Source organism: Lithobates pipiens, unplaced genomic scaffold (genome assembly GCF_037356315.1).
Source record: "Lithobates pipiens isolate NorthernLeopardFrog02 unplaced genomic scaffold, aLitPip1_a1.2 Scaffold_28, whole genome shotgun sequence".
Lineage (NCBI taxonomy): Eukaryota > Metazoa > Chordata > Amphibia > Anura > Ranidae > Lithobates > Lithobates pipiens.
In genome coordinates, this window is record NW_027507789.1 from 91,703,150 (window position 1) to 91,730,343 (window position 27,194).

General features: G+C 44.6%; 1 long non-coding RNA gene across 1 annotated transcript; it reads left to right on the top strand.

Moving 5' to 3' along the window:
* Positions 1-5,389: 5,389 nt before the first annotated feature.
* On the top strand, positions 5,390-10,402 carry LOC143934869 (uncharacterized). Its single transcript, XR_013263399.1, has 3 exons — positions 5,390-5,528; positions 9,973-10,131; positions 10,269-10,402. It is a non-coding gene; the product is annotated as an uncharacterized LOC143934869 (long non-coding RNA).
* The last annotated feature ends 16,792 nt before the right edge of the window (positions 10,403-27,194 follow it).

Sequence of the window (27,194 nt, forward strand, 5' to 3'; positions counted from 1 at the left end):
TGTCTTTGACAGGTATCTGCACCCCCTCCCCCCTGAAAGGTGCCAATTGTGACACCGGAGGGGGGGAGGGTTCCGATGAGCGGAAGTTCCACTTTAGGGTGGAACCCCGCTTTAATGTAATGTTTAATCATTGGAGGAGAGTAGGCGGAGTTCTCAGTACAGCCAGAAAACTGATCACGCTGTGTTCTCATGCCCAGTTTGATCAGTTTGCCTCCTGTAGCTGCCAGGAGGCCTAGTAATGATTGGCTCTATGCGGGGCAGATAGACAGCACAGCATGCAATACATCAGGGGCTGGATGTGGGGCTGGACATATACACAGATATAAAGAAAGAAAGAGTAGTGGCAAAAGAGAACCGACAAGCTGGTGGGCATGTGTCTACTTCATCACAACTGTCAGCACACCCTAATCTCTACTCTCTCTTAATAAAAGTTCAAATATATGTTACATTTTTATAAAGAATAAAATCCTGTGCTCAGTGATTCAATGAATAAATAAATAACCCAACAACTGCACTCATATGTATGTACACACCATAAAACAGATAAAATAAGTGTTGCACTGTCATTATTGTGATGAGGAAAATTAATATGCAAATAAAACAGATCTTTATGAACAATGAAAGTTCATGCATGTGATCTACAAAACTTGGTAATAATTGAAGTGAAAAAAGAAGATCCAAAACATCAAAAAAGTCCTTGTTGTGAAAGAAAAATAGTGATGTCCTTCCAAATCAACTGTAGATGTTAAACCTTGTGCTCCCCAGGAGGTACAGTAATTAAAGTAAAGATATCCTCTTACCAGATATCATGACCTTTTAAAGGCCAATATATGCATCAGTGAGTTGTTACCCCTCACTACAGGTATATCTAGCTCAGCTTTCCCACCTGTTATAGGGAATGCCAATATTGTGTCTATCGATCTCACACAAGCCTCAGATCAAATTAAGCCATATGTCAAGAAGAAGAGGAAACATATCTCATTGCGCAAACATCCAGTTAAAAGCACAAGAGTTTTATTAAAATTCTACTTACAACAAGGATTAGTATACAGGCATATCGGAATATACATTTGGTCCAATGCTTTGCTCATGTACTGAGACTATTCCTTGCGTCGCCAAGCAAGGAAAAGCGGTGAAGGTCTCAGCACATGAGCAGAGCATAGGACTAATAAAACTCTTGTGCTTTTAACTGGATGTTGCAAAATGAGGTGTGTTTCCTCTTCTTCCTGACATATGACTATGGTTGCCACCGAATCCCTTTAAACCCAAACACATATTAATTACACGGGTTGTGTGGCTGATTAAGGTGGTAATTAAATTCCTTTGGTGCCTTGTTAAACAGGTAAAGTGAGGTGAACGGCGCTACCTAAATTAACCAATAATGACCCTCTAACAATCCAGTATTAAAGTAAACACTACGAAAAATGATAATACCGCAATTAGTGTATATTACATATGTGCTTAATCCTGAGTATCCACACCAGCATATGTGACCATAAACGGAGTGCTCCTAAAAATAACACCATATATACCATATAAGGTGTGCCCACTTGAATATCCAACCAATATTGTAAGAATGTGTCAAAGATAAATAATAAATAATAATATTAAATAAGTTCTATGTGGATCTCCCAACTAGGGATGAGCTTCGTGTTCGAGTTGAACCCATGTTCGACTCGAACATCGTCTGTTCGCCTGTTCGGCGAATTCCGAACATTATGGGCCAAAATAGAGTGGCATTTCATGGCCCATAATCCACTGGCTCAGGGGGTTTAGTACACGCTCCACACTATATAAGACCTCCTGTGTGGCGGCCTTGCATAGTGTGTTGCGTTGACGGAGAGAGAGATAGATGGAGAGACAGTGTCTTTGAATTTCATTTGAAGCTGTTGCAATTACAGTCGGTGTATTGTGCCACCTGCATAGTGTACACCTAAAGCTACCCCAATTGCTGGTGTTCTTCTGATCCTATACCACAGGCAGCTGCTGCAGCAATTACAGTCGGTGTATTGTGCCACCTGCACAGTGTACACCTAAAGCTACCGCAATTGCTGGTGTTCTGCTAGTCCTATACCACAGGCAGCTGTAGCAATTACAGTAGGTGTATTGTGCCACCTGCACAGTGTACACCTAAAGCTACCCCAATTGCTGGTGTTCTGCTGGTGCTATACCACAGGCAGCTGCTGCAGCAATTACATGTTGGTGTATTGTGCCACCTGCACAGTGTACACCTAAAGCTACCCCAATTGCTGGTGTTCTGCTGGTCTTATACCACAGGCAGCTGTAGCAATTACAGTCGGTGTATTGTGCCACCTGCACAGTATACACCTAAAGCTACCCCAATTGCTGGTGTTCTGCTGGTCCTATACCACAGACAGCTGTAGCAATTACAGTCAGTGTATTGTGCCACCTGCACAGTATACAGCTAAAGCTACCCCAATTGCTGGTGTTCTGCTGGTCCTATACCTCAGGCCGCTTGTAGCAATTACAGTCAGTGTATTGTGCCACCTGCACAGTGTACAGCTAAAGCTACCCCAATTGCTGGTGTTCTGCTGATCCTATCAACAGGCAGCTGTAGCAATTACAGTCGGTGCACTGTGTCATGTGCACAGTGTGCACCAAAAGCTACCCCAATTGCTGGTGTTCTTCTAATCCTATACCACAGGCAGGCAGCTGCAGTATTTACAGTCGGTGTATTGTGTCATCTGCACAGTGTACACCTAAAACTACTCAAATTGCTGGTGTTCTGCTGATCCTATCTGCAGGCAGCTGTAGCAATTACAGTCAATGTATTGTGTCATCTGCACAGTATACGCCTACAGCTACCCCGATTGCTGGTGTTCTGCTGATCCTATCCGCAGGTAGCTGTAGCAATTACAGTCGGTGTACTGTGAGGGGGAAGAAAAGAGACAAGTCTCTTTAAAGAATAATGGGATTTTAATTGAGACAAGGTCTATTGATAGGGTAGGCACATAAGACACCAATTTTTTTTTAAAATATATAAATTTATTAATCGTATCAAAAACATAGAAAAATACATATTCATAGCATATTTGATGGACCATGAGACAATACTTGATAATCGTAATTTGATGCGTTGATAAGCAGAACCAACATGTTTCACATAATTGCTTCTTCAAGGTTTTGCATATGCCACAGATTTCATCTATATTACATAGAATAAACATATCATTAGTATAATAAAATACATTGGTTGATACATCATCAAGAAAATGATTAAACTTCATTGTGGTCACATTGGGTATTAGCATGATCAGTTGTTTTTATACATATTAGTTATACTCTAGAATTATTGAAAGTTATCGAAGGACTGACCATACCCCCTGGGGCGATCATGGCGGCTATAGATATCGAGGCGCTATACTCTAGCATCCCCCACAAAAAGGGTATAGAAGTGATGTCAATGTTTCTTAAAGATGAAGACACCAATAAGTGGAAGCTGTGGCAGTTCATAACTACCTTATTAGAACATATACTCACTACCAACATTTTCATGTTCAATGGCTCCATTTACCTCCAGGTACAGGGGGTAGCGATGGGGACTTTGTGTGCCCCATCGTACGCCAACCTGTACATGGGGGGTAAGAAAGAGCCCTATTTTCCGATGACAGTGCATCGATATACCTCCACCACATTTTACTCTGCTACTCATCTGGACTGGCACTACTGATGAATTGTCTGATTTTATGTCGTTCTTGTCTTTGAACTAATTCAACCTAAAGTGTACAATTCAATCGGATACAAGGAGCATACCTTTCCTCGATTTACGCCTATTTATTGATCATGATGGTACAGTTTACAGCAGTCTCTATAGAAAGGAGACAGCTGGTAACACGATACTGCATTACTCAAGCTCACATCCCCGTTCCTTAGTGCGCAGTATACATTTAGCCAATACCTTAGATTGCGCAACAATTGTGCCACAGACAATGATTTTGAGCTTGAGGCTACAAGTGAGAAGCTATAGTAAGAAAGACGAAACTCAACACACGGGAATCCCTAAATTTTTAATCTAAAACTCGTGAAACCCATGTCTCCACTAAACTTCTTGCAACATTTACTAACCATCAGGAGATATTTCGGAGACTTATTGGTAATAACTGGCATTTTCTGTCTGATGACCCTATCATTTCAAAATATGTAGCAGATAGACCACAAATTGTTTATAGCAGATCACGGTCTATCAGGGACCGCCTTGTCCACAGTCATCTTTCCCCTGATGCCCCCACTCCTGGAGCTGTGGGAGGATGAAGCACTTACAAATGCAGTCAATGTGATCAATGCCCCTGAATCAGGGAAGGTGTGGGATGTCCACTTCCAAGGGGAGGTTTTCATAGACTAAAGGGCTATGCTGACTGTCGCACCATTGGCATAGTCTATCTGGCTATGTGTCGGTGTGGAGCTTTTTATATCAGGAAAAGGAAGCGTCCCTTTTCTAAAATAATACAGGATCATCTATATTATCTGAATGCGGGATTACTCTATACTCCCATTTGTAAGCATGTGGGACTGTACCATAGCTATGACCCATCCTATATCTCTTTTTAAGCACTAGAGGTTATTCCTGAGCCTGAATGAGGAGGGAACTTTGATAAAAAGATCCTTCAAAGAGAGGCAAGATGGATCTTTGACCAAAGGGCTATCTACCCTCCGGGGCTAAACACATCACTCTCATTTAAACCCTTTTTGTGATTTATTGTTTTTATATAGTATCTAGTACATGGTATTATATAATTTATACTGCTTTATTATATTGTTCAATTTATTATCTTTCATCATTTCTTTTTTATTATATTTCTCTTATGTCAATAGTATTTGTCTGTTTTTGTGTTTGGTTATGTATAAATGTGCTCCCCTATACCTTGTATGGATCAACAACATTATGAACATCATTGCTGAGTGTACTCCCTATTTTTGCCCATGCCGATATATAAGGTATTCACACCTGATACCGGCGGGGATGTTCTAAATGCTCACACACTCACCAAAAATATATATTATCAATTATATCTCCATTTGGAGATGATTTCTGTAGTACAATCTGAGATTACTCATTTTATTGTTTAAATGTTATAAGTTCTGGTCCTTATGGAAATTATGCCTTGTGCACGTTTGTTTTTCTTCTCCGCACCTCTAGTCTGCTTTTTGTTGTACTCTGCCATTAGTGGGGATATTTGTGCGTCCCTGGTTAAGAGGAGAAAGCTTCTTTCCTCCTCGTTTCCCATCCATGCTGTTTACAGCATGTGACTGATAGCATTACCACATCATGGCCACAAGATGGCACTGTTGCGGTTATGCACTTCCAGGGACGAACAGACTGGAAGTGATGCCAGGGGTCAGATCTGACCTTTCACTTCTGGTGGGATCGTGGATATTTAAGACAACTACATTGGTGGCAATCCGTCACATGTGTCTTGCTGCCTGAGATGCCTTGTACTATCATCTCACACCACAACTGACATTCCATCATCTTGCTATTCTGATTAATCTGCTTGTTTTGTTCTTAGGTAAGAGCCTCTATGGGTTAGTTATTATTATTATTATTATTATTATACAGGTTTTATATAGTGCCAACAGTTTGCTCAGCACTTTACAACATGAGGGCAGACTTTACAGTTACATTACAATTTGGTACAAGAGGAATCAGAGAGCCCTGCTCGTTAGAGCTTACAATCTAAAAAGGAAGGGGCAATTGATACAAAAAGGTAATAGCTGTGGGGGGATGAGCTGATGGAGGAAGTAAAACAGTGTTAGTTAGAAGCAGGATAGGCTTCTTTGAAGAGAAGGGTTTTCAGGGATCGTCTAAAGATGGATAGATTAGGGGACAGTCAGACAGATTGGGGTAGGGAGTTCCAAAGGATGGGAGAAGCTCTGGAGAAATCCTGGAGGCGAGCATGGGAGGAGGTGACAAGGGAACTAGAGAGCAGGAAGTCTTGGGATGACCGAAGAGAGTGGCTTGGTTGGTATTTTGGGACTAGGTTAGTGATGTAACAAGGGCAGAGTTATGGATGGCTTTGTAAATTATTGTTAGTACTTTGAATTTTATTTGTTGGATGAGTGGAAGCCAGTGCAGGGATTGGCAGAGAGGAGTGGAGGACACTGAATGGCTGGTAAGGTGGATGAGTCTGGCAGCAGCATTCATTATGGACTTAAGGGGGGATAGTCTATGTAAAGGTAATCCAACAAGGAGGGAGTTGCAGTAGTCGAGGCGAGAGATGACCAGGGAGTGAATTAGAAGCTTGGTGGTGTCATTAGTTAAAAAGGGGCATATTCTGGAAATGTTGCGGAGGCTAAGGCGGCATGATTTGGACAGGGCTTGTATGTGGGCCTGAAAGGACAGTTCGGAGTCTAAGGGTACCCCTAGCACCCTGGCACGTGGGGACGGACTGATAGATGTGCCAGAGAAGTCAGGCAAAGGGGCACGTGGGGGAGGAAGTATTAAGAGATCGGTTTTAGATAGATTAAGTTTGAGGCAGTGGTGTGACATCTAGGCTGATATGTCTGTTAGCAGATCAGTGATGCGTGAGGAGATTGATGGGGTGATCTGAGGGGCAGAGAGATAGATTTGGGTGTCATCAGCATATAAATGGTAGTGAAAGCCATGGGAGGCTATCAGCTGACCCAGGGAGGATGTGTAGATCGAGAATAGTAGATGTCCAAGGACATAACCTTGGGGGACCCCAACAGAAAGGGGAGTTGGAGAAGAGGAAGTGGAGTTGTAAGTGACACTGAAGGTGCAATGAGATAGGTAAGATTCAAACCAACGGAGAGTGCAGCCATGGAGACCAAGCAAATTGAGTTTTTTGAGGAGGAGGGGGTGGTCAACTGTATCAAAGGCAGCAGAAAGGTCCAAGAGTAAGAGTATGGAATAATGACCTTTGGTTTTGGCTAGGGATGCACCGAAATTTCGGCCGCCGAAACATATCGGCCGAAAATGCCCTTTTCGGCAATTTGCCGAAAGAGAAAAACGGCCGATAATGGAGCCGAAAATGGGGTGGGGCCAGGGTAGGGGGCGGGGCTCCGCCCCCCACCCCTGGTGCGCCCATCATGAAAAGCTATAACATTCCAAATAGTGCAGGAGAGCCGTCTCCACCACCTGTTTGATCACAGAGCGGGAACATCACAGCTTTTATTTCAATAGCTGTGTGTTTCCGGCCGTGCGCCGTCACGTACAGCCCCTCCCCCTTGTCCGGGCACTTTGATAGACAGATCACCCGTAGGATTGGACGGATGATCTGTCTATCAAAGTGCCCTGCCAAGGGGGAGGGGCTTGCCTGACGGCGCGCGGCCGGGAACACACAGCTATTGAACTGAAAGCTGTGATGTTCCCCTGCTGTGATCAAACAGGCGACGGAGGCGACTCTCCTCTTCTCTCTTCTCTTTACAGGTTAGCTGCTCTGAGGGGAGACACTGGCTGCTCTGAGGGGACACACTGGCTGCTCTGAGGGGACACACTGGCTGCTCTGAGGGGACACACTGGCTGCTCTGAGGGGACACACTGGCTGCTCTGAGGGGAGACACTGGCTGCTCTGAGGGGAGACACTGGCTGCTCTGAGGGGAGACACTGGCTGCTCTGAGGGGAGACACTGGCTGCTCTGAGGGGGAGACACTGGCTGCAACGGGGGACACTGGCTGGCTGCATTGTATCAATTGTATCATGTGTCATGTATCATGTGTGCAATTTCTGACCATCTCCTGTACCACGTCCCCAGTCTCTGACCATCTCCTGTACCACGTCCCCAGTCTCTGACCATCTCCTGTACCACGTCTGCAGTCTCTGACCACCTCCTGTACCACGTCCCCAGTCTCTGACCACCTCCTGTACCACGTCCCCAGTCTCTGACCACCTCCTGTACCACGTCCCCAGTCTCTGACCACCTCCTGTACCACGTCCCCAGTCTCTGACCACCTCCTGTACCACGTCCCCAGTCTCTGACCACCTCCTGTACCACGTCCCCAGTCTCTGACCACCTCCTGTACCACGTCCCCAGTCTCTGACCACCTCCTGTACCACGTCCCCAGTCTCTGATCACCTCCTGTACCACGTCCCCAGTCTCTGACCATCTCCTGTACCACGTCCCCAGTCTCTGACCATCTCCTGTACCATGTCCCCAGTCTCTGACCATCTCCTGTACCATGTCCCCAGTCTCTGACCATCTCCTGTACCATGTCCCCAGTCTCTGACCATCTCCTGTACCATGTCCCCAGTCTCTGACCATCTCCTGTACCATGTCCCCAGTCTCTGACCATCTCCTGTACCATGTCCCCAGTCTCTGACCACCTCCTGTACCATGTCCCCAGTCTCTGACCACCTCCTGTACCATGTCCCCAGTCTCTGACCACCTCCTGTACCATGTCCCCAGTCTCTGACCACCTCCTGTACCATGTCCCCAGTCTCTGACCACCTCCTGTACCATGTCCCCAGTCTCTGACCACCTCCTGTACCATGTCCCCAGTCTCTGACCACCTCCTGTACCATGTCCCCAGTCTCTGACCACCTCCTGTACCATGTCCCCAGCCTCTGACCACCTCCTGTACCATGTCCCCAGCCTCTGACCACCTCCTGTACCATGTCCCCAGCCTCTGACCACCTCCTGTACCATGTCCCCAGTCTCTGACCACCTCCTGTACCATGTCCCCAGTCTCTGACCACCTTCTGTACCATGTCCCCAGTCTCTGACCACCTCCTGTATAAAAATATTTTTTAAAAACAGTCATTTTCGGTATCGGTGCTGTTTCGGTATCGGTTTCGGTTTTCGGCCTAGTGTATTTTTCATTTTCGGTATTGGTTTCGGCACCAAAAAACCCATTCGGTGCATCCCTAGTTTTGGCTGTTAGTAAGTCATTAGTGAGTTTTAGGAGGGCAGTTTCTGTGGAGTGCTGTGGGTAAAATCCAGACTGAAGAGGATCAAGAAGGTTATTTTCAATGAGGTGGTTGCTCAGTCGGTTGTAGACTAAACATTCAAGGAGTTTGGAGGCAAAAGGGAGTAAAGAGATGGGTCTTAAGTTGTTAAGATTGGTGGGGTCTGAGGCCTTTTTTGGTATGGGAGTGACTAGTGCATGTTTTAGAGGGTTGGGGAAGATACCAGTAGAGAGTGAGAGGTTGAAGATATGAGTTAAGGAGTGTAGGAGAGTCAGATGGTGACCGTAGTATTTGAGAAGGAACAGGGTCCAGGGGGTAGGAGGTTAGGTGCGCATTAGAAAAAGTTTAGTGACTTCCTCTATAGTAGCTGGGTCAAAAGAGGAAAGTATTGATTGTGCCGGAGGACAAGGAGTGTAAGTTGAGGGAGATGTCTGTAGAGCAGAGATCTTGAGACAAATCGTTATCTAGTTGTTATCTAATCTAGGAATGTAACTAATAAGCAGCCATGCTATTGCCATTATGCCCTATGCTTTTGCATTGGCTTTATAAATAGCTATCTATCATTAGATTATTGGTCTGCTTTATAAATAGTACTATGTTAATATTTGTTTTATTTTATTCTATTGGTCCACATTCTATCTAAGTAGACTAACTCTGCCTATTTAATACAAAGACATTGTCGCTTTATATTATCAGATACAGCATTAGCAGGGTAAAGTAATTGCCTAGCAGGGTAAAGTAATTGCCTATTTTCAAGCTTAAGCTTCAATCACCATTGATATAAATATCATGTTAAACATAGACTTTGAGGTGTATTAAGCACCAGTGCTATAAGTATATCTACAATATATTTTTAATACTTATATTTCTTGATATTTTGTATTATTATATCTTTTTTTTTATACATTATGATTTAATTATTAATTAATAATACTATCTACTTAATATTTTTTATTTTAGTCCATTAATTTGGACCACTAAAATAACAATAAAAACAAAATATATCCAAATATGAAAATGAGTTTATGTATAAAGCTAAAAAAATATAATTATAAACACTACTATAGTATAATTTATAATTTTTTTAGATTACTGTTGCTGTTTACATTTTGACGGACAGGCACGATCCACTGGCAGCCCAACTGGGATCTGACTCCTAGTGGGAACTGAGTGTGGTTATCTGCGTCACCTGCGATGTGGTGGAGAAATCAGAGGCGCATATGGTTATTAATTATTTTAAGGACCAGGTAGGCACAATAACTAATATGTATAAAAACAACTGATCATGCCAATGTGACCACAATGAAGTTTAATCATTTTCTTGATGATGTATCAACCAATGTATTTTATTATAATAATGATATGTTTATTCTATGTAATATAGATGAAAACTGTGGTATATGCAAAACCTTGATGAAGCAATCATGCGAAACATATTGGTTCTGCTTATCAACGCATCAGATTACGATTATCAAGTATTGTCTCGTGGTCCATCAAATATGAATATGTATTTTTATATGTTTTGATACGATTAATAAATTTACATCTTTTTAAAAAAAAATGGTGTCTTATGTGCCTACCCTATCAATAGACCTTGTCTCAAATAAAATCTCATTATTCTTTAAAGAGACTTGTCTCTTTTCTCCCCCCTCTTTTAGTATTACCAGGGATTTGAGACAGTGTCTATTCTGGAAACGTTCAATCATCAATATTTATAGTTGGTGTACTGTGTCATCTACACAGTTTGCACCTAAAGCTACCCCAATTGCTGGTGTTCTGCTGATCCTATACCACAGGCAGGCAGCTGTAGCAATTACAGTCGGTGTACTGTGTCATCTGCACAGTGGTGTGCACTTAAACCTACCCCTATTGCTGGTGTTCTGCTGATCCTATACCGCAGGCAGCTGTAGTAATTACAGTCAATGTACTGTGTCACCTGCACAGTGTGCACTTAAAGCTACCCCTATTGTCCCAGCTTTGTGCAGCTACATCTCCCTGCAGGCCATTAGTATGTCTGGAAGGCCAACAAGGAGAGGTAGACAGCCACGAACCAATAAAAGAGGGCAAGCAGGCTCTGTGTCTAGAGGAAACAGTGCTGGTTGTGGACACAGTGCATCCTCATCAGCATGTTGCCATGGGACACGCTTGTCCTTATTTTCGGCAGCTGGACGTGTTGAGCCACAACATGCCGAAGACTAGGTAGAGTGGACGACCAAGCTGTCCTCATCCTCTCACCCAGGCTCAGGGTACTGACAAAGCAGCTGCCAACGCAGCCTCTTCCCTTGTCTCAATGGCATCAGTCACTCCTTCCTTAGCCCCACCATGTCCTCCTGAGGAGTCCCCCGAACTGTTTAATCATAGTGTTGGGTACATGCTCCATGAGGATGTCCAGCTAGAGGAAGGCACTAACATGAGCCCAGAGAGAGGGGATGCCCAAGAAGGACAGAGATCTGGCAGTCATGTTCCTCCAGCTAAAGCATACTGCCAGGTTTGCTCCAGTGATGAGGAGGGAGGGGATGATAAGGTCACTGACTACATGTGGGTGCCTGATAGGAGAGAGGAGGAGGAGGCACATCTCCGAGGCAGGATGCATTACACCGCAAATCTCCACCTGTGCAGGGCGCTGCCTCTGCGCGTTATTCCAAAAGTTCTTTGGTGTGGGCCTTTTTTGAGACGAGTGCATCAGATCGCACCGCTGCTGTTTGCATATATCTCAAGCGTATCTCGCATGGCCAAAACATCAGCTGCTTGGGCACCACATGCTTGACCAGACATATGTCAACCTGCCATGCAGTTCGTTGGCAAGCGTACCTAATAGACCCACACCAAAGAACAAAGTGGACCTCTCCTTGCTCCTCATCCGCTGGGATCTCCAACCTCACTATACCTTCAGTCCTCTCTGAAACCTGCACTGAGAGCAATGAAGGGGTAGAATTAGGTGTGTCGCTGCCAAGTACTTGCGGGCAATCTGCTATCGGTACACCGACGCCAGATTGTACCAGGCAAATTTCCCTGCCCCAGCTGCTGCAGCATCGAAAGGAGTTCACTCCCAGCCATCCACATGCCCGGCGGTTGAATGCTAGTGTAGGAAAGGGTCCGTCCGCTGGTAAGATCCATCATTTGGCATGCAGTGCTGAGGTCCACCAGCAGGTGTCTCCTGGCAGTTTGTAACTGTCAGGATAGACTTTCCCTGCTGGTGTTGTGTCATCATTGGGCCGCAGTACTGGCGTCCACCAGCGGATGGCAGTAGGGAGCAGGCAACACTTCCTGCGCTCAGGTGTTACTTGAGGACAATTACTGCAGTCTTATAAATACGCCCACACATGCTTGCTTTGGTATCTCCCTCCCTGGGCCCTGACCTTGAGCCTGCTATCCTGACCTTGAGCCTGCATCTGACCCGACCTGATCTATCCCGATCCCATCCTGGACCTGTCCCTCCTGTTTGCCTTGGATCCCTGCTCTGCAGCCCATCCATCCGTCCTCGCCCTGTCCTGTTTATTCCCCATCCTTACCCATCTGCTGACCCCCCTGTGTATGACCTCGGCCTGGTTTTTGTTACGATTCTGGTATTTCCCATAATTTGTAGATACCACACAATCTGGTCACACCTGTTCATGACAGCTAGCTTGGCTAAAATGCTAGCACTTCAACTGCTCCCTTTTCAGTTGGTAGACTCGGCCCCCTTCCGTGAGTTTGTGCAATGTGCGGTTCCTCAGTGGCAGGTTCCCAAATGCCACTTTTTCTCACAGAAGGCGATTCTGGCTCTCTACCGGCATGTGGAAGGCAATGTCCATGCCTCGCTGGACAGGGCGGTCAGCGGCAAGGTGCATATTACCACTGACTCATGGTCCAGCAGGCATGGACAGGGACGTTACCTGTCTTTCACGGCCCATTGGGTCACTCTTCTGGCAGCTGGGAAGGATGCAGGACAGGGTGCAGTAGTGTTTGGAGGTTGTTTCGTCACCACAACACCAAAATGCTACTACTGGTGATTGTGACACACCTCTCTCCTCCACCCCCTCCTCTTCTTCCCCCATGGCCTCTTCCTGTGCTTTGTCCTCGGAACCAGCGGTGCTCTGTAGGCCTTCAAGGGGCTACACAAGGACGCAGGCAAAAAGATGCCATGCCGTTCTTGTGCTGGTGTGTTTGGTGGACAGGAGCCATACTGGGGCAGAGATTCTGTCAGCTCTGCAGGGGTAAGCTGAGAGGTGGTTGATGCCAAAGCAGCTTAAGCCAGGAATTGTGGTTTGCGACAATGGCACCTGGCACCAATGGGACAACTGACCCATGCGCCCTGTTTGGCTTACGTCCTTAACTTGGTGGTGCAGTAGTTCTTGGGCAGGTACCCGGGCTTACAGGATGTCTTGAGGCAGGCAAGGAAAGTCTGTGTGCATTTCCACCGGTCATATATATATTCCTAGGTGCTCGGCTGGCTGACCTCCAAAAGGAATTGAACCTGTCCAAGAACTGCCTAATCTGTGACATGCCCACCAGGTGGAACTCAACTTTGGCCATGCTACAGCAGCTGCACATGCAGCAGAGGGCCATCAATGAGTACCTGTGTGACTACGGTACCAGGACAGGGTCAGGGAAATTTGTTTTTTTTTCCCCATGCCAGTGGGCCATGATCACTTGCACTGTCCTGTCACCATTAGAGGAGGTCACGAGGATGGTGAGCAGTGACAGTGCATGCATCAGTGACACTGTCCCTCTTGTCTACCTGTTGGAGCACACACTGCGTGGAATAATAGACAGGGCACTTGAGGCAGGAAGAAGACTTCCTTGCCTCTCAAGGCCCCCTTTATCCAGACAGTGTTCCTGCTGGCCTGTCGATCACACAGGAAAAGGACGAGGAGGAGGATTGTGTCAGCATGGAGGTGGAGCCTGGCACTCAGCATCAGCAGCAGTCTTTTAGGGATCATTTACAGTCCCAAGAAACCCATGGACTTGTACGTGGCTGGGAGGAGGTGGCTGCGGATCATGTCACCCTTAGTGATCCAGAGGACTCCGGACTTAATGCTTCAGCTAACCTACGATGCATGGCCTCCCTGATCCTGCAAAGCCTGCAGAAGGATCCTCGTATTCATCGGATCAAGGAGAGGGATCATTACTGGCTGGCAACTCTCTTTTATCCATGGTAGAAGGGTAAGGTTGTGGACCTTATCTTGCCATTGCAGAGGGAGCAGAGGATTAGACACTTTCAGGAGGCCTCGCAGAAAGGTCTGTGCAACGCGTTCCCAAAGACTGGGAGTTTACAAATTCCTGGTCCTGGACAACAAGTTGCTGAGGCTTCGGTCAGTCACAGAAGGACTGGTTTAGAAGGTGGCCATCTGACCGATGCATTCAAACTATTTTTTAGTCCGCAGCCCCAAGGTATGATCGGTTCCAGCAACCATCGCCAGCGTCTGATTTACATGGTGTGGGAATACCTAGACTTGGACACCTTTCCCACTGAAAATCCTCTGGGTTACTGTGTCTTGAGGATGGATCACTGGCCAGAGCTTGCACAGTATGCATTTGAGCTACTGGCCTGCCCTGCATCCAGCGGAACGCACATTTAGTACTGCTGGAGGCTTTGTAACCGATCACAGGAAGCGCCTGTCCACCGACTCGGTTGATCGACTGACCTTCATATAAATTAATCAGTCTTGGATCACCACCAGCTACCAAGCACCTGAAGCTGATGTAACCAAATATTTTTTTTTTGAAATGTCAGATCCCTTCAAGACTGCCTATGCTGAGTGACTATCCTGTTATGCTGACTGACTATCCTCTTCCTCCTCAATGATCCTGCTGATAGCTTGGAGGAACATTTTTGGTTCTGGGCACCGCCACCAATTGCTAAGTGTCAGGGAAATAGGCTCACCCCTATGCGCAATTCCACAAGGTTAGTGAACCGGCATAGGCAAGGTCGTGCTAATGCGCATCAGCGCAATGTCTTTAAGCGAACGCCTGGCACTGTGAACGGGCGAGCGCGCGTGTGCGATAATACTGCGGTTATGCGAACGCTCGTGGGAATCAACAAATCGGTCATGCGAATGCACGTGCGCAATGGAGCGTGCACGACGTGACACAGGCGCCTTGTCTATTTAAACACTCCTCTGACAGTGGTGCACTGCTGGATTATCATCAGCTTCTCCTGTATACTTGTGTGCGTGATTCCTGTTACCTGATCTCCTGTGTACCGACCTGGCTTGTTTGCTCCTGTTGACCTCCTGGCTCTCTTACCGGCTTGCATCCGACCCCTCCTTGTCTCCTCCCTGCATCTGATCCCGTTCTGGCTAACGGACTCCGAGTATTCCTGTCTCCTGTTCCTGAACTTGTGGCTCCAATCTGTGGACTGACTTACCACGTTTGACCCCTGGCCTGGCCTTGACTCTGCTATTGGTCTTCCGTTTGTCCTCTCCTTGGACATCCTAAAGCACGATTGCCTCCAGAGACTTGCTCTACCTGGTTCCTGGCACCAGCTGCTACTACCAGGCAACCCGTGCTTCTGTGGGCACCGCATCCCTGTGTCATCTTCAGGGTTGTGCTGCACTCAGCCACAAGAGGAGCCCTCTCGGCATCTAAGCCTCCTACCAAGATCCTGACAGTATAATCCAGCCATGTCAGAGGCCGACAGAGGTGACTCCCCGATGGAGGCTGCTCTGCAGCAAATCACGGCCCTTACCACAGTCATTCAGAAGCTCAAAGAGGGATACCTCCAGTTGAAAGAACGTCTGCAGCACCTACCAGAGTCACCATTTCCTCTGGCCAAGGCCCGCCTTCAGCTGCTGCTACCATGATTATGACCCCTCCAGAACCATGAGTCCCAGCGCCAGAATGTTTTTGTGGGGATGGAAGGAAATTTAAGATCTTTTAAAAATTCTTGTTACCTGTACTTTACCTTGCAACCACAGACTTTTGCCACTGAAGTAATCAAAGTAGGTTTTACCATTTCATGACTAAGTGGTGAACATCAGACTTGAGCCCATGGCCTATTGGAACAAAGCAGCCCAGTCATTAACACTGTGGATCAGTTCTTCAAAGCCATGTTACGATTATATGATGATCCCGTATGGGTAGCAACAGCCGAAGCGACCGTGTACTCCCTGCGCCAGAGCCAGCGCCCTGTGGAAGATTTTAGGGTGGAATTCCGCACATGGTCTACAGACTTCGGTTGGAATGAGGTGGCATTAAAATATCAGTATCGCATGGGGTTGTCTGAGGCCCTCAAGGATAGCCAGATTAGAGGTCCCCCTCAACACTTGAGGATCTTATTCAGCTAACTATTCAGGTTGACAGACGCTTATAGGAACGTCAGTCTGAACGCACTCAAGCCTCCCGTCCTACCCAAACACCGCCTCCATTCCACTCTGCGTCAACTTCCTTACAGTTTGGCTTGGTCTATCCAGCATTAACCACTGAGGAAAGACTTTGTCTCCGACAGGCGAACATTTGCTTCTACTGTGGGGAATCAGGACATTTCATAAACAGCTGCCCCACAAGACCAAGTAAACCAACCCTCAGTACTCCAGTCCACCTTAAAGTAGCCAAGTCTTCTTCAGCCCATATCGCACTCCCTGTCACACTGCTGGTAGCAAGCGAAGAAGTTAATCTTCAAGCAATACTTGATTCCAGGGCATGTAGTTTCTTGGATTTGGCCTTAGCAAAGAGTCTTGCTCTCCCACTTAATCTCATGAAAAAAAGACTGACAGTCCATCTGGCAGATGGCTCCTTACCTAGCTCCAGATATGTCACCCAGGAAACTATACCCATCCTTACCATCACCAATTCGGGTCATCGGGAGTTTCTTAGATTTGATGTGCTAAGTTCCCCCATGTTCCCTGGGAATTCCGTGGCTACAGGCGCACAATCCTCGGATTGATTGGTTCAAGAAGGAGGTATTCTTTACATCTACCTATTGCCGGTAACATTGTCTGGCCCCTGAATCCAAAGAATTTTCTAGCTGCCTGACCGTACAATCCACACCCAGTCCAGTTCTTAATATACCAGCAGCTTAACAGGAATTTAAAGACGTTTTTGATAAAAAGAAGGCAGACACCCTACCTCCACACCGTCCCTACGATTGCCCCATCGAGTTACTACTGGGGGCTCCACTTCCTTTTTGTCGGATATTTCCCCTTTCTGAAACTGAACTCGATACCCTGAGGCAATATATAGACGAAAACCTTAAAAAGGGATACATTCGTCCTTCCTCCTCCCCTGCCGACGCAGGCATCTTCTTTGTTGAGAAGAAGGATAAGACTTTGAGACCATGTGTGGACTACAGGGAACTAAACAAAATCACCCTTAAAAACCTCTATCAGCACCCGCTCATTCCTGAACTCTTTCAATGGTTCCATACAGCACACATCTTCACCAAACTTGACCTACGCGGAGCTTACAATCTCGTTCGTATCCGGGAGGGGGACGAATGGAAAATAGTGTTCAGAACAAGATTTGTACATTTTGAATATTTAGTCATGCTGTTTGGGTTGTGCAATGCCCCAGCGACTTTTCAGCATTTTGTTAATGACATCTTACGGGAGCACTTAAACCACTTAATCGTCGTCTATCTCAATGACATTCTTATCTTCTCAGACACTCTGGAACTTCACAGAATGCACGTTAAGAAAGTACTGTGCATCCTCAGAACACACAGATTATTTGTTAAGGCTGAAAAGTGCGATTTTGAAAAGGAATCCATTCAATTCCTGGGACTCATCATTACCACAGGTGGAATTACCATGGATCCTCAAAAGGTGAAGTCTATCCTTGACTGGCCAGCTTCTTCTGATAGGAAGGGTGTTCAGAGATTCCTCGGGTTCGCAAACTTTTACAGAAGATTCATAAGAAGTTACTCCACCATTGTCCAATCCAAAGACATGCAGGTAGGTTAATTGGCTTCTGTCCAAAATTGGCCCTAGTGTATGAACGGGGACCTTGGATTGTGGGCTCCTTGAGGGTAGGGGCCGATGAGAGTGTGCAATGTGCAGGGATAGGGACAATTGTAGACACTCACTCAGGTTGAACTGGATGGACTGGTGTCTTTATTCAACCTTACCAACTATGAAACTATTGTAGCACCCATTACTCAGACCACCCGCAACTTACCAAATTCCATTGTTCCGTAGCAGCGCAGTCCGCCTTTGACCAGCTAAAGACCCTCTTCACTTCCGCACCAATCCTGCAGCATCCCAATCCTGCTTTACCCTACGTCCTGGAAGTTGACGCTTTGGAAGTTGACACAGGGGCAATTCTATCTCAACATCAGGGCCCCAAGGCATTACTGCATCCCGTGGCTTTTTCCTCATGAAAAATTAGCCCTCCAGAGAGGAACTACGATGTGGGGGATCGGGAACTTTTAGCAATTAAAACTGCTCTTGAGGAATGGAGCCATCTCCTGGATGGTGCCGCTCATCCCATCCTAACTTTTACAGACCATAAGAACTTAGAGTACCTCCGCACGGCCAAACACTTGAGACCCCGACAGGCTCGATGGGCTCTATTCTTCTCAAGGTTTAATTTCCATATAACCTATCGCCCAGGGTCAAAGAATGGAAAAGCGAATGCCTTATCCCGAATGTTCCCAGACACTCCAGAAGAGATTACACCCAGTACAATTTTGTCCCCCCAAAATTTCCTATTAATCCAACCAGATCTAAGATCCTCAATTGAGCAGGCCTCTAGCCAGTGTACTGAAGCAGAAGTTTCCTCCTTGAGAAGGGCTTCTAGGGCACCAAGACAAGATTTTTGTCCCGCAGCAAGCCAGACTACAGGTGTGGAAAACCTTTCATGACCATCAGCTAGCTGGCCCCTTTGGGGTCCAAAAAACAACTGAACTTGTGCAGCGATCCCTATGGTGGCCTACTCTGAGATCAGAGTGTAAAAAATACTTTGACTCTTGCACAACAAGGGGTCCAATGCCAGATCTTTGGGCTTGTTAAGACCGTTGCCAGTCCCGGAACAACCTTGGAAGAAGATTTACATGGACTTCATTGTAGAGTTGCCCCCCTCAGAAGGATTCACAACCATCTTGGTTGTAGTAGACCGTCTGTCCAAAATCCCTCTGACTTGGATACAGCAAAGATCTTTATAAAGGAGATTGTCCGATTGCACGGTATATCAGATGACATTGTATCAGATAGAGGGGTACAATTTACCTCTAGGTTTTAGAGAGGTCTCTGCAAGTTACTATCAATTGAGATATGTTTGTCCACAGTCTACCATCCACAGAGTAACGATCAAACTGAAAGGACCAACCAGACACTGGAACAATATTTGCGATGCTTCTGTTCTTTTTCTCAGGATGACTGGATCTCATTGTTACCTTGTGCAGTATTTGCATATAATAACTCGGTGCACGCTTCTACCAACCTATCACCCTTCTGACCAAATTACGGTTTTTATCCTTCATTTTTACCTAACATCATTTCTGAATCCTCAGTTTCCGGTAGTTAAGGACAGAGTAGACTTAATTCAAGCAAATTACTGAATACTCCAGGATACCATGAAGAATGATGCTTTATCCCAATCCTTGTTTTACTAAAAACACCAAATTTTCAAAAAACATTGGTCATTGGGACAGAAAGTGAGGTGAAATCTTCTGAAGAGGTGCACAGATGGAAAAAAAAAATGTTACAGGGCTGATAACCCTTCCCTATGTTTTCCAAAAAGCTTAAAAATTTATTTTTTGACTGGAGATACACTTTAAAAATGTACCAGTTCAAAATTACAAACAGATTCTACTTAACAACAAACCTGCACAGTCCCTGTCTTGTTTGCACTGCCTGTATACTGCTGTTCTGAGTATATAGGGTCTGGGGGCCCCCCACCTTTCCTTTTTTTAATTTGGGTACGGGGTTCCCCTTAATATCCATACAAGACCTAAAGGGGCTGGTAATGGGCAGGGGGGTACCCATGCCATTTTTCTCAATGATTTTCATCCATATTGCCGGGACCAGACATTACATTAAAACGACAAGCGTGTGCAGGGACTGTTCTAAACACGGGAAACACTTGCCACTTCACAGGCATACTATAGACACCCCCAGGCACCATATTTAAAGGAATATTTCCTTACTTTTTTTTTCACTTTAAGCATCATTAAAATCAGTGATCCCGGAAAAAAAACTGCAGTTTTAAAACTTTTTTTTTGCATTGATACATGTCCCCTGGGGCAGGAGCAGGGTCCCCAAACCCTTTTTAGGACAATAACTTGCGTATTAGCCTTTAAAATTAGCACTTTTGATTTTGAACGCTCGAGTCCCGTAGACTTTAATGGGGTCCTAAAGTTCGTGCAAATTATTGGTCCGTTCGCAGGTTCTGGTGTGAACCAAACAGGGGGGGTGTTTGGCTCATCCCTACTCCCAACACCCAATGTATCTAAATTATTAAACCACCCACAAAAAAAAGGGTTAACTGGCACTAAGAAATCCACAGAACTATATAAAAGTCCAGAAAATATTGAGCAATATAAATGTTCTATAAAAATAAATGTTGTAAAAAGTATATTTTTTGTAAAAAATATAATGAAAGACCAAAATGGCTAAGTGTTCCAAAAAACGTGACCAAAGGTTGTGTTCAAATAGTTAATAAGGTCACTCTTGTGCTCAGCAGATCAAGTGACTCTTGTGTTTCCCCTCAAGGATCCCCACTCACCAGCTCCTAAGACCCCTGCAAGGGTTGATATATATCAGGCGTATATATCAAATTTATGAATCCTCATAAAAAAGAGATTTCTCCCATAGTGTAGTAATACCGTAACAAGTTTTATTTAAGGGGGGGGCGTGGCTACCGAGCTACTGCATGGACGTGTAGGCAGATAGCTCCGCGCCAAAGCCGGGAAAAACAACGCTAAAGGGTGTTCATCCTAGCTCATCCTCTCGCCATCTCATCAGGAGAAGCCCCTTGCTCCATCGCCATGGCTCGGAAGAGGAAAGGAACCTCTCAACTACAAAAACTCCCGCATTTCTTTCCGCAGAGGGATCGCGGCCTAAACAAAGATGGCGCCGGCGACGCCTCGCCAGCCACATCCAGCGGATCCGGCGCATTAACACCTAGCCCGAACTCCTGAAAGGCCTCACATCAACAGCCTCCGGAGATCTCCACACCACTATCCCGCAGCCCGACGAAGTCGAAAACCGCGGCTGGTGATTGACTCCGACGGGGATAAGGTGAGCGGGGACCAGGACGGGCTAGATAACACTAGGGAGCTGGCTGAGACGCTCAACTCCTTCCCTACAACAAATCAGCCGGTGTCAGACACCACCTGAAGGACATGCTCGTGTCCCTCCATAGCTCCCTCCATGCAGACTTTATGGACTGCATGAGAAGCTTTAGATCTGACATGGGGGAGCTGGGTGAGAGAGGGGACCACGTGGAGCACAAAATGTGGGAGTTCGCAACCTCATACAATTCTTTAGTGGATGCCCATAATGAACAAGCCGACGAGGTGACCTGGCTCAGGTCAAAGGTCGCGGACCTGTAAGATAGGTCACGCCGAAACAACCTCAAAATTCGGAGGGGAAGCGTGCGAATGGTTGTTTGAATTTCATTTACCGATATGGGTACATTAAGGGTCAATAATTGTGATTGGGAAAGAGTCGGGAGGTCCAAATTTTGTAAGAAGGCCTGTATATCCTCATCAGAGGGTTTATATGTGGCTGGATCATTTTTGATATTATACAAGGAGGAATAATATGTGGCAAAAGTGTCCGCGATACCCCTAGGGTCTACTGTTTTAGTATCATCCAATGTATTTTTGAGGTAGGGGATTCTTGTACGGGCTCTATGTTCTTTCAATCTGTAAGCCAGTAATTTACCGGCCCTATTACCGTAAGCATAGTGATTCAGTTTTAAAGCCTTAATATACTTATCATGACTGTCCAAGAGTAGACCCCTAAGATCATAGCGAAGTCTCGTCAACTTGTCCGCTAGAGCGACTCCAGGTGTGGCCTTATTTTGGACTTCTACAGTCCTAATCTCTTGTAGCAGAGAGTCTAATTTGGCATTTTTTTGTTTGTGGAGTTTTGAGTTGAGTTGCAACAGTATACCCCTCATATATGCCTTATGGGCACACCACAAGGTCGTCGGATCTGACACTGAATTAGCATTAAGGTCAAAAAATTCCTTTAATGTTTTTGTCAAAAAGGTCACATGACTGGGTGCTCGGAACAGACTAGAGTTAGCCCTCCAAACAAAGTCCCCAGCAAGGGTGTCCTTCTCTGCCACTGGCCGGCCCCCACATCCACGAGACTGGCCCCCACATCCACGAGACTGGCCCCCACATCCACGAGACTGGCCCCCATATACACGAGACTGGCGCCCACATACTCACTGCACGGACTCACTGGCCCCCGACAGGACATATGATCTCCTGTCGTCCTCCAAGCGGCAGCCGTCGTTACCACGCTGACTTTGAACTGTGGCGCCGCCTACTGCTCTTCACACACACACACACACACACTGGCAGCGGGGGTGGGCGGCTAATTCCGCTTCCTTCTCTGCTCCTCTCTTTGGATGCGGAGAAGGCGTTCAACAGGATACACTGGGGGTACATGGTGCACGTTCTCAAAAAATTTGGTTTCGTTGGACCCATACTATCAGCTATATTGGCCTTATACTCATAACCCTCTGCTCAAGTGTACACGCCAAACACTCTTTCACAAACCTTTTTTATTATAAATGGCACGAGACAGGGGTGCCCCCTCTCACCTTCTATTTTTAACTTACTCATAGAACCCTTAGCGGAAAAAATTAGGTCACAATCGGATATTATTGGCTTCTCTTTCCAAAGAACCTCCCATAAAATAAATTTATTTGCTGATGATGTCATCCGATTCATAAACTCCCCCACACAATCCCTGTCTCGTGCCCATGCAGTCCTTAATAGCTTTAGCCGAATCTCATATTACAAAATGAACTTCTCTAAATCGTTAATCCTTCCTATTAATGTCCCTACCGACCTTCAGGATAGGTTAAAAGGCATATTCCCTTATACTTAGAGTACTGGATGTATAACATACTTAGGCCTCCAGTTAGTCGCAGATCCAGCTAAATTGGCTGAAGTAAACTATCAACTACTATCAGACCAGTTAATAAAAGAAACTAACCGTCTGGCTAAAATTGAGCTTACGTGGTCAGGGAGACTAGCATCATTTAAAATGCTCCTTCTTCCACAGATTTTATATATCTCTCGAACTTTACCAGTGCCCCTTAAAACCACACACCTTAAAGCTTTAGACTCTATATTGACTAGATATATTTGGCAATCCAAAAAACCTAGATGCTCTAAAGCTCAACTAGCAAAACACAGAGTTACAGGAGGTATGGGATATCCGATCATATTAGACTATTACAGAGCATCAATACTTGTCCAACTTAGAATGTGGTTTCTCAATACAGAGGTTTCTCCATGGGGTGCTATTGAACGGGAAACAGGCCCTACTAAAGACTTACCTTCTCTGCTCTTATTAGACATGTGGAAACCATTCCCACTTAAAAAACTGTCTTTGACTATCCAGGCCTCCCTGCAAGCTTGGAGAGACCTCTGTAAAACTCTGTCACCAATTGACAATCAGACTGATACCCCTAGAAATAATATCATAAATTATCCCAAATATTCAACTTGGAGAGTGGCGATCCAAGGGAGTTGAGGTTGTAGCTGACCTGTTTCATAACAATTCCTTTAGATCCTTGGACGCTCTCAAAAAGCCTATGGTCAAATTTCTCACTTTTTGGGGTCTCTAAAAACCCACCGATTGTTAGTCCACGAGATTGCATGGAAGTATTTTACTTCATCGAAAACCCCCAAAAGTGGAATATCCATATTTTACTTGCTCTTCCAAAACAAGACTACATTTGTTAAAACAACACCATATTTAAAATGGGAAAAGGATGTAGGAACCACATATACCATTCAACAGTGGCAAACCGCCTTCACAACTCTATATAAAGCAACTAAATGTATTACCCATTGGGAGCTATCCCAAAAGATAGCATTGAGATGGTACTTGACACCTTATCGTATATCGTATAAGTTCTCCCACGCTCACTCTCAGCTATGTTGGAGGGGATGTGGAGAAATAGGAAATCTTGTGCATATTTTATGATCATGTAAGAACTTGAGTAGTTTCTGGAATGCAGTATTTCGTTTGATCTCTTCCGTTACTGGGATGATTACCCTTCCAAATGTAAGCTTGGCTCTTCTGAATTTAGGAATTGAGGTTTTCCCTCTAGATCTCCGTACAGTGGTTATTCATGTGCTTTTGGCCGCCAGACTGCTTATAACCAGAAAATGGAGAAGCGATGCGGCACCAAATATATCTGAAATCTACTCAATTATACGAACTCATTCTATATACGAAACTTTATTGGCTGGAAGACAGGGATCCGGGGGGAAAGCCGAACGTTTGTGGAAAAGTTGGACAGAGCAGTTCCCTATACAGGTTTAATGAAGACTACTTAAATGTAACTAAGTGATCTCTTTCCTTTTAAATTAAGCAAATCAGCTATATATACATCTTAGCTTCACAGCACAACAACCTAAAGATCCATCCGAGGCTTAACCCTTTAGTGTTAGTAACCCCTATCTTTATTTCTTGTCTTTCCCTTTTCTCTTTTTATTTCTTTTTTTCCTTTCTTACATACACTTGTCTGGATACGCTCTTAGGTGTACTTCCTTCTACTCTACCCTTGTACTGTGATTACGAGAATGCATAATAAGCTACTATTGACACCACTGAGAACACGATAGTATACAATCCTGAGAGAGTGAACCTCATTGTGACAATACTTATTTCTCTGTGATTTGACTACTTGTATGCTGTATTTTTATTTCTGATACGGAACTTTCAGATGTATGTACAGATTTATGTTCTTTGTTTTCTGAAATCTTCAATAAAAATTCATGTGCAAAAAAAAAAAAGTTTTATTTAAAATCGATAAAAATAACCATAAAATTATGAGGATTCATCCGTGGGAAAACTCTGAACCTCTTCCTGAACACTAGGATAGTGTTATAAGAAGATTGGTGTGGATCTCTTGATTTGCTGCAGTAGCTGGTGAAGCCAGTGAGAGGGGCTACTGGTGTGTTGCTGGATAAGTCACCAGGAGAAATGATCCAAGGTTATCTATATACATTTACCACCCCTACAGGGGTCTTAGGAGCTGGTGAGTGGGGACCCTTGAGGGGAAACACAAGAGTCACTTGATCTGCTGAGCACAAGTCATTTTATTTACTATTTGAACACAACCTTTGGTCACGTTTTTTGGAACACTTGGCCATTTTGGAGTTTCATTATATTTTTTTCAAAAAATATATTTTTTACAACATTTATTTTTATTGAACATTTATATTGATCAATATTTTCTGGACTTTTATATGGTTATGTGGACTTCTTAGCGTCATTTAACTCTTTGTTTTTTTTGTGCGTGGTTTAACCACTTGACCACTGGGCACTTAAACCCCCTTCCTAACCAGACCAATTTTCAGCTTTCGATGCTCTCTTCGATGCTTGTCCTTTTTTCACACAAATAGAGCTTTCTTTTGGTGGTATTTAAACACTGCTGTTTATTGTTTATTCATAGTTTCTTAGTTATTAAGGTTAAATAAAGACACCAGTCCATCCAGTTCAACCTGAGCGAGTGTCTACAATTGTCCCTATCCCTGTACATTGCACACTCACATCGGTCCCTACCCTCAAGGAGCCCACGATCCAAGGTCCCCATTCATATACTAGGGTCAATTTTGGGCAGAAGCCAATTAACCTACCTGCATGTCTTTGGATTGTGGGAAGAAACCAGAGGCCCCGGAGGAAACCCGCAAAGGCACAGGAAGAACATGCAAACTCCAGGCAGGTAGTGTCGTGGTTAGGATTCGAACCAGTGACCCTTCTTACTGCTAGGTGAGAGTGCTAACCCCTATACCACTGTGCTGCCAAAATAGTTTTTTATTATTTTTTCTGTTATAAAATTGAGTAATTTTTCTTCATAAATTTTGGCCAAAATTTATACTGCTACATATCTTTGGTAAACATAAGTACAAATTGGTGTATATTATTTGGTCTTTGTGAAAGTTATAGAGTCCACAAGCTATGGTGCCAATATCTGAAGATTGATCACACCTGAAATACTGACAGCCTATCTAATTTCTTGAGATCCTAACATGCCAGAAAAGTACAAATACCCTCCAAATGACCCCTTTTTGGAAAGAAGACTTTCCAAGGTATTTATAAAGATGCATGGTGAGGTTTTTGAAGTTGTAATTTTTCCCCACAATTCTTTGCAAAATCAAAACATTTTTTTTTTCTTTTTTTTTCTTTTCACAAAATTGTCATATTAGCAGGTTATTTCTCACACACAGCATATGCATACCACAAATTACACCCCAAAACACATTCTGCTATTACTTCTGAGTATGGCGATATCACATGTGTGAGACTTTTACACAGCGTGGCCACATACAGAGGCCCAACATGCAGGGAGCACCCAGAACAATTCTGACATTTCTATCCTACATGTAAAAATCATAATTTATTTGCTAGAAAATTACATAGAACCCCAAAATATTATAATTTTTTTTTAGCAAAGACCCTAGAGAATACAATGGCGGTTGTTGCAACATTTTTATCTCGCACGGTATGTGCTCAGCAATTTTTTCGAACAAATTTTTTGGGGAAAAAAAACTGTTTTGTGCTTAAAAAAAAAAACTGTAAAGTTAGCACAATGTTTTTGCATAATATGAAAGATGAAGTTACGCTGAGTAAATAGATACCTAACATGTCACCCTTCAAAATTTCACACACTCGTGGAATGGCGTCAAACTTCGCTACTTAAAAATACCTATAGGTTATGCTCAATTTGGATATGTTGTAGTGCTAGTACTGTTGTGTTTGCATACCAAATTTGGGGTTTCTAGCTATAAGTGACCCCGAGATATGTGGCCCCAAAATCGGGTCGCAAAATGTTATTAGTTATTAGAGCAGAGAATGACATTTTGCGACCCGAATTTGGGGCCACATATATTGGGGTCACTTATAGCTAGAAACCCCAAATTTGGTATTCAAACACAATAGTACTAGCACTACAACATATACAAATTTGGAGTTTCTAGCACCAAGTGACCCCGAGATACATGGCCCTAAAGTCGGGTCACAAAATATTTTCGAATGTGGTTGAAATAATGTCGAATCATGTTGAAATCATTTAGAATGCAGTTGAAATAATGTCGAATCATGTTGAAATAATTTCGAATGCGGTTGAAATAATTTCGAATCATGTCGAATTCATTCGTTATATTTCTTTCGTATTCTTTGTAATTTGTTAT